Consider the following 7543-nt stretch of genomic DNA (forward strand, 5'->3'; position numbering starts at 1 on the left):
CTCTTCAGGGAGGGGGGAGAGGCCCTGCGCGCGCTCGCTCACGGTGCCTCCCTGCTGCTCCCCCCCAGCCGTCCTTCACGGCGCGCTGGGCCCGGCCTCAGGGAATGGGACGGGACGGGACGGTCCGGTCAAGGTTGGAAGGAGACCTTCAAGATCGTCGAGTCCAGGCGTCCATCCAGTACTGCCACTACAACCCCTAAACCACATCACTCAGCGCCAGATGTAGACGCCTCTTAAACACACCTTTGGTTCAGGAGTTGCAGTGGCAGTGCTGGGTGATGTGGTTTAGTGGTTTTGGGGTTGCATGGCAGTGCTGAGCGGATGGCTGGACTTGATGATCATAAAGGTCTCTTCCAGCCTTAACGATTCTGTGATCCTTAACCACATCACTCAGCGCCAGATCCAGACGCCTCTTAAACACCTCCAGGGACAGTGACTCGACCAGCTCCTTGTACAGCCAATTCCAATACCTGACCACCCTAAGACTGAAATTTTTTTTCTAATATCAAATCTGAATCTCCACTGTGGCATCTTAAGGCCATTTCCTCTGGTCCTCTCTCTGCAGACACCACAGAAAAGACTGGCCCGCACCTCACTTCACCCTCCTGTCAGGGAGTGATGAGGTTCCCCCTGAGCCTCCTTGAGACCCCCAGTTCCCTCAGCCACTGCTGATCAGACTTGTTCCCCAGTTCTATCAGGAGCCCTGCTGCCCTTTGCTGGACATGCTCCAGCACCTCCATGTCCTTGTAAAAGTGAGGGGCCCAGAACTGAACGCAGCACTTGAGGCGCAGCCTCACAATAAGAAATAAAAATGACACTTTTTTTTACAAAATTGTCATCATATTGCACATGTTGACCAAATTACAATATAATGAGAAACCCAAATACCAATACACATTTTAATTATCAAGCTGCTGCCATTTTACACCACAATATATGAATGATTTACACCCCTATCCCTGCAGAAATTATTCTGCCATCTTGTTATTTTGTTCTTTATGTTTTATTTATTAATTAATTAATTTTAGTAATAAAAAGCTTCTTCATTTATTTCCAAAAGCCACTGCATGTCTTGAGCAAAACCTCTCCTTGCTCTTTGGTGTTCTTTGGTGTTTACTTACCAGTGAATGTTTATTGAATATCAGCTATTGGGGAGGGAAATAAAGCCATAAAACAATTGCTTTGGGTTTTGCCTGAAAAAACTTTTCTGGTGGTTGTGCTTCCTTCTGAAGACAATTTTTTTTGTTTCCCTCTGGCAATATTTTTGTCCTCCTTCGGCACAAGGAGCTTTAGAGGGTAACATCTGAAATACAACAGTAAGGATGATGGTGATGGTTGTTTGATCTGGCTGTGGTTGAAGTCAGTGCAGTGCCAGGTACTGCTGAATAGCCCTGCTACCCGTGGAGTAGGCAGAAAAAGCTTTCTGGGGAGAATCCTACAGATTTCACATTCAAGTACAAGGCTGAGAATCAAAGGTATGGAGCACAGGATGGAGGTGGAGGCTACAGTTTGTGTGCTTTATTAGAAAGTGATATTTAGTCCTATTTTATTCCCCATTTTCCATGCCCAAGTGTGGATACAAAAATGCTGCTAGCAAGAATTTTCCTGCTGCTTTCTAAGCCGTGAGATACTTTTCTCTCTCACAGAAGATAATAGCAGGAGTTCTGTAAACTGTGAACACCTGCGACCTTGTAGAACTATGTTTATGGTACAGTAGAAAAATATTTTGACAATAGATGTTTAGGATTTCTAGCCAATCCACCCAGGGGGTGGCCGATCCTTTGTCCAATTAGACTATGAAGAAAAAGTCTATAAAAGAGTTTGTAAAATAATTAAATAAATCAATCTTGCTGCACAATTCCTGCCTGCTGGATCTTCTCTCCTCCTCCTCCCTATGGCTGTGGGATACAGTAATATTTACTACAGTAATACACGAGTGTTTTTTCCTTTCTTTATAAAGGAACTTAAAATGAACACAGCCAGTAGCTTTACTCCTTACAGCACAGCATCTAAGAGCACTCTAGGGATGCCGCACCTCACAGGAATATGGAGTTCTTACACACTCAGTTTCAACAAGAGGCTCAGCAAGGTAGAAGAATTAATGAGTTTTAGAAACAGCACATCCAGTGGACTTCATGTTTTGTCATTGTGATGTTTTACAGCCAGAGATCCCAGGAATAATGATCATGTGCAGCAGAATCACAGATTTAGTTTGAATTCCTAGTACCAGGTTATGATGAGCCAATTCATTTCAGGGGGCAAATGACAACACAAGGAGATCCAAACTTTATTGTAAAATATTTTGACCATACTGGTGTGGAGCCCACAGGCATTAACGACTGCAGGAGCTTTCAGAACTTCTCAGTGCCTTGGGTTTGGCAGGCTCATTACCCACAAACCTGATTATTTACTTTCATCCTTCTCAAGAGAACAAGAAATGTCATAATAAAGAATCTAAAAAGACTGAAGTTACAAAGTGGAGGTTGTCATTTAGTCACAGACTCAGCATTAACCCAGTTACTTTATAGACCTCAGACTCATATAGAAACCATTTATCTCTCATCAGAGACATGATCAGCTTCGTTGATTTTCTGTAGCCCAGCTGCAGTGTAGTCCAGTTTACAGTGACTTCAGTGTGTGCAGCTAAATATTTTAGTTAAAATGCTGGGGAATAAAAACTCATTTATTTCCCACAAAGCAGTGCCTTATTAAAAGAAACCCCAAACATTATATAAGGTCTGTAAGAACAAACCGGGGGGGGGGAATTTTTTAAGAAAAATCATTTTAGGAACAGGTTGAATCTTCTAAAAAAAGTATCTCTTTAGCTGCTGTATTTCTGTGAAGTGACTTAAGCACCATCCAAACAGGAGCAGTTAGACAAATCCTGCCCTTTCTGCAGTCTTGGTTTAGGTACAAGATGTAGCTGAAGTTAAACAGGGTGAGACCTGTGCAGCTGCCAAGAACAAACAGCCCAACCAAAACCTAGCTACTCACTCAAACATCCCTCACATTCTCTCTATTTGGACAGCACTTTACACCTTAGGAACAAAGGCAACCTGTGTACGGGACAAGATTCTAAGACAAGCTCTGCCAACTTGGCTTTAAGGAGATTCACAAAAAACTGATTGCAAGGGTTCAGGAGAGAAATGGAAATAATAAGAAAATTGATAATGGATGGAAAGTGTCCTGGGAAAAGAGAACACTGAATGGCTCAGCCATCCTGCAGGTACTCCCATTTATATCTTATCAGAAGGAAAAACAAAATCCCAAACCAACAAAACTTCTCGTAATTTTATTGATGGCCATTCAAATGTAGGGTAAAAATGATAATGAGTGTCCCAGTTGGAGTCAAATATGGACATCAAAGGCCTGTGCCAAGAGATCTTGTGTCCAGAGAGTTTTGAGCTCCATCCCAAAACACTGCAGGCAAACAAGTCTCTTCTCTGTTTTCACTGTACAACTTGCTTTTAAACTCTAGAAAGCCATTATATATTACTTAATTGCATTTGCTTGGTTTTGTACAAGATTGTTGATCTTATTTCCTTTCATTCTCAAAGCAGCTACAAAATGTCCAGATGTTAAATCTAAAGTGAAGCAAAACAAGTCCCCATAAATCCCATTCAAAAGGAACAAATGTTGCCAATGGTGACTGAAACCTTAATTACTTTACTACTGATTATTTTAGCATAAAGATGTGTATAAGGTACAGTGTTCCCAGTCCTGAAGCAGCTCTTTCATCTTCCACAATTACAAAATACAGAGGTTCCTCGCTCACTTACTCTAACTCATATTAATTGAGCTAGAAGCACATCAATACAACAGCACATCAGCTGGATGAGGTATCACATATGCACTGTGCTTTGTATCCATAAGGACACTGGTTTAGTGTTCTGTCACCTCAATATCTGCATCTTCTATGTGCCACACACTGCTCTCTGTTGCTCTGGGATAAATGCTCTGTTAAGGCATGAACAGATGCTTTTCCCGACCTAAGCCTAAGGTTTGTCTCTCAGTTTCTTATCTTTCACATCATACATGTTTTACCCACAATTAGAGTCTCATGTCACTCCATCTCACTGTTTTTTTCTCCCTCTCTTATCCACATAGGTTGCAAAGGTTTACGAGCAGGAGTTTCTTTCTACAGGCTTATACTGCAGCCAGCATCCTGCTATTTCCTAGGCCTCTAACTGCTATGTTATACAAGTATTTAAGAGGTGATATTTTCATATGTTCGGATAGAGATCTACATCTCAGTTACTTGATTCCTTACCTGTACTCTGGTATCTTGCAGAGTTAAGTATGACACAACCAACCAAGTTGGTCCTGCTCCTGTACAATTCACAAACTAATCTGTAAAAGGAGATGAGCATTACAGATCAGCTATCTTACAAATACAAGGATAAAATGGCAATAAGAAGTAAGAATTTCCTACCATTTATGAGGTGGGAAATATAAATCATTGTTCAGATTCTTCTTTTGGGAAAGGAGAGAACTGCGATAAACATGAATGCTGTATGTATGGCTTAACCAGGTGGACTTCACTGCTAACATCAAGAACATTGGGTTTTGTATTCTTTTATTTCCTAAAGTAATAGAACAATTCCGAACAAATCTGAAAAGGATTAATACAAGTTGTATTTGTTTTGATTTATGATGTAATTAATGCAGATTCCACCCTGCTTTTAAATACACAACAGATGTTTGTGGTTATAGTCAGTAACTGGAACATGCAAACCATTGAGGCTAGAGGTATAAAGAAGATACATTTAAAGATCAGTGAAAGACATTGGAACAATTTGGGTTCTAGAATTTTCTTAAGATTTTTTTTCTGCTAAGATATAAATAGCTAATACTACTCTCATTTAAATAACCATCTTTAAGTTTCTGAATTAAACCAGTCAGGAGCACTGTATGGTTCTGGGTGCCATTGTCAGAGCTATTGCTTCAAGCCATCTGTGGCTTACAGCAAACATCTTCTCCTCATTTGAATTCAATACACTTTTAAAATCATCAGCACGTCCTTAAAAATAAACCAATCTCAGCTTGTACACCTCAGTTTTTCATCTAGGAGAGGATTTTACAGCTATGGATCTAATACACTCTTGTGTTTTTTGATACAGAATATCTTCTTTATAGTCAGACAATAAAGATATCTTAGACCAGCAGTTCCTAAACTTTCTGGATGAACAAACACTGTTGATTTCTTAATGAGTTAGGGATCACTGTCAGATGTATCTGAAAACATTGACTTGTGAGTAATGGCAGAGGCATTGCTGACTGTCCTCTGGGAATACCTGCATGAGACAAGTAAAGCTGCAAAGTGTATGTAAGACATAGGCGTTTGACATTCAGAGTGAAGACATTCAGAGAACAGTCCGTAGTTTTGGTCAGGCTCCCTCAAAAGAGGTGGATAATCTGTGTATGTGATTTGGGACTTGAGTCTTGTCTATGTGTAGTTTATATCCTTTATCACAAAGAATATAGATCCTTCTGACTCCCAGAGGAGATGCGAGTGATCATCTGTATTTTTTTTATAACCAGCTTGGCAACCTGGTGTCGCGGGTTCGGTTTGTAACCGGGCAGAAACACCAATTTAGTGTAGTGGTTTGGTCCAAAATACTCATTACTGTTTATCTGCTGTGAGATAAGAATTAGGAGAAATGCAAAGCAGGCACCAAACTTGAAAGAATATAAAGAAGTTTATTAACAGACCTAAAAGAGGGAAAAAAAAATTATACCACCTTCAGAACTCTCCTCCTCCCCCCACCTTCCTCCCTTATCCCACTGACAATGTAAAAAGACAACCCTTTAGATGTTCAGTCTGTTTACCACTTCCATAATAACCTTGTTCAGTCCATTTAGAAAGAGAAGTCTCTTCTTGCTCGTGCTATGAAAATATTATCACAACGAGACAGCCGCCCACTTCCAAATATTGTTCAGTCCATTTAGGAAGAGGAGCCTCTCTGCCTGCGTGTGAGTCCCTTCCCCCGACTTGCAGCTTGTTCAATGTCACACACAGATAGCAATTGGTTTTCCCGCGTTCGAGGGTCCACTCTTGAAGTTTTTGGGGTACAATTTTAAGGTTGAGCCGCTCAGAAACAAAAACAGAGGCCCTTCTCCTTCCCTGGGAGCAAAGGGTCTTCATCATCTTCATCGTTAGGACTATCTCTGGGAGCATCTCTAGGAACTGAGGTTTTCTCCTTTCCCATTTGGAGCAAAAGTCCTCATCGGGTTCATCTCTCCCTGTCCAAACTTCTCATGAAATTACAGCTGCATCAGCATCTGCCTATCTCAGCGCAGGTGCTTCTGCTCACGAGTTGAACACTCCACCCCCCATATCTTCATGAAATTACAACAGGATACTCTGATATATCATAGCTTCACAACAGAATTTCAGCTTTAAGCATCTCCTCTCTCTCTTCCCTCAGGTTTTCAGCTCTTCACAGCAATAAAAAGGGTTAATCTCACCTCGGCCTTGCAGCTTTGCAGCTGGAATGTTGAATGTTTCTTATCGCATTGAATATCTTCTAGTTCCAACCCCCTCCTTTGGAGTCCCAACCTGCCTTGTCTCCTTTATAGATACTAATTCAGTACAATACCTGTCTGCACAAAAATAGTTTTCTCCACAAAATTATGAAATCCACTCTAAACAGCAACATATGGCAAAGCTATGTATCCAAAACGCAGCCACCTGTCCCAGCGCCGGAAACGAGAGAGAGCTTGGAGGGGGAGTTTGCCTATTCTTAAATGTGGATCACAGAGGTGGTCACAACTTTAAGTGGCTTAGAGAGTTGTCCATATCCAAACTGGCCAGCTGATAGGTTCTATCAGTTCCCAGAGGAAACTGTAAGCACCCCTTAGCAAGGACGTCCCTTCCGGGACTATGCTTGCTAACCTATGACACCTGGTCTGACTGATTTTAGGCCAGCAGCACTCCCTGAGCCTGGGAGTGACAATGTGTGACTGGGGAGGGGGACCACTTCCTTGTCAACGCAGTCTCAGCTGGGATTGACACAACTTTGGGGAGGCATTTTTTTCAGGCTGTTTTTTAAAGTACAATAGGACAATTCTGGTGTATGGCCCAGGACAGTCTGTTGTCTAGAAACCTACCTGGCCCCACAAGGTAACATTCTGAGAGCCTGTGAGAAAGGAGAGATTGATTATTCATTAGGTATCAGCAACCAACATGCTGCTACCTCTCACGCAACACCCACACAAGATCTGGCAACAGATCTTGTCCCAGAGCTGCTGGCTTTGAGCTCAGCTGATACAAACCACCCTGCAGAGCTCTCATTACTTTACGCTCCAGCAACATTGTCTATGTGAATGGTGTGGAACAGCCAGGCAGAAAAGCTGTAAACAAAACACACACTCTGCCATTGTGTTTTATTGCAACTTCCATGGTTTTCTGAACTGAAATTGTGGACTTTCCAGCAAATTACATTAGCACTACTGCAAAGTCTTTGTGTATTGCTATTTGTTACTTGGACAGCAGCACAGAGGCTTCTCAGTGTTGTCCAAAGTGCTTTTCCATTTCCAGTAC

This window comes from Corvus brachyrhynchos, unplaced genomic scaffold, assembly GCF_000691975.1.
Source record: "Corvus brachyrhynchos isolate BGI_N302 unplaced genomic scaffold, ASM69197v1 scaffold220, whole genome shotgun sequence".
NCBI classification, from domain to species: Eukaryota; Metazoa; Chordata; class Aves; order Passeriformes; family Corvidae; genus Corvus; species Corvus brachyrhynchos.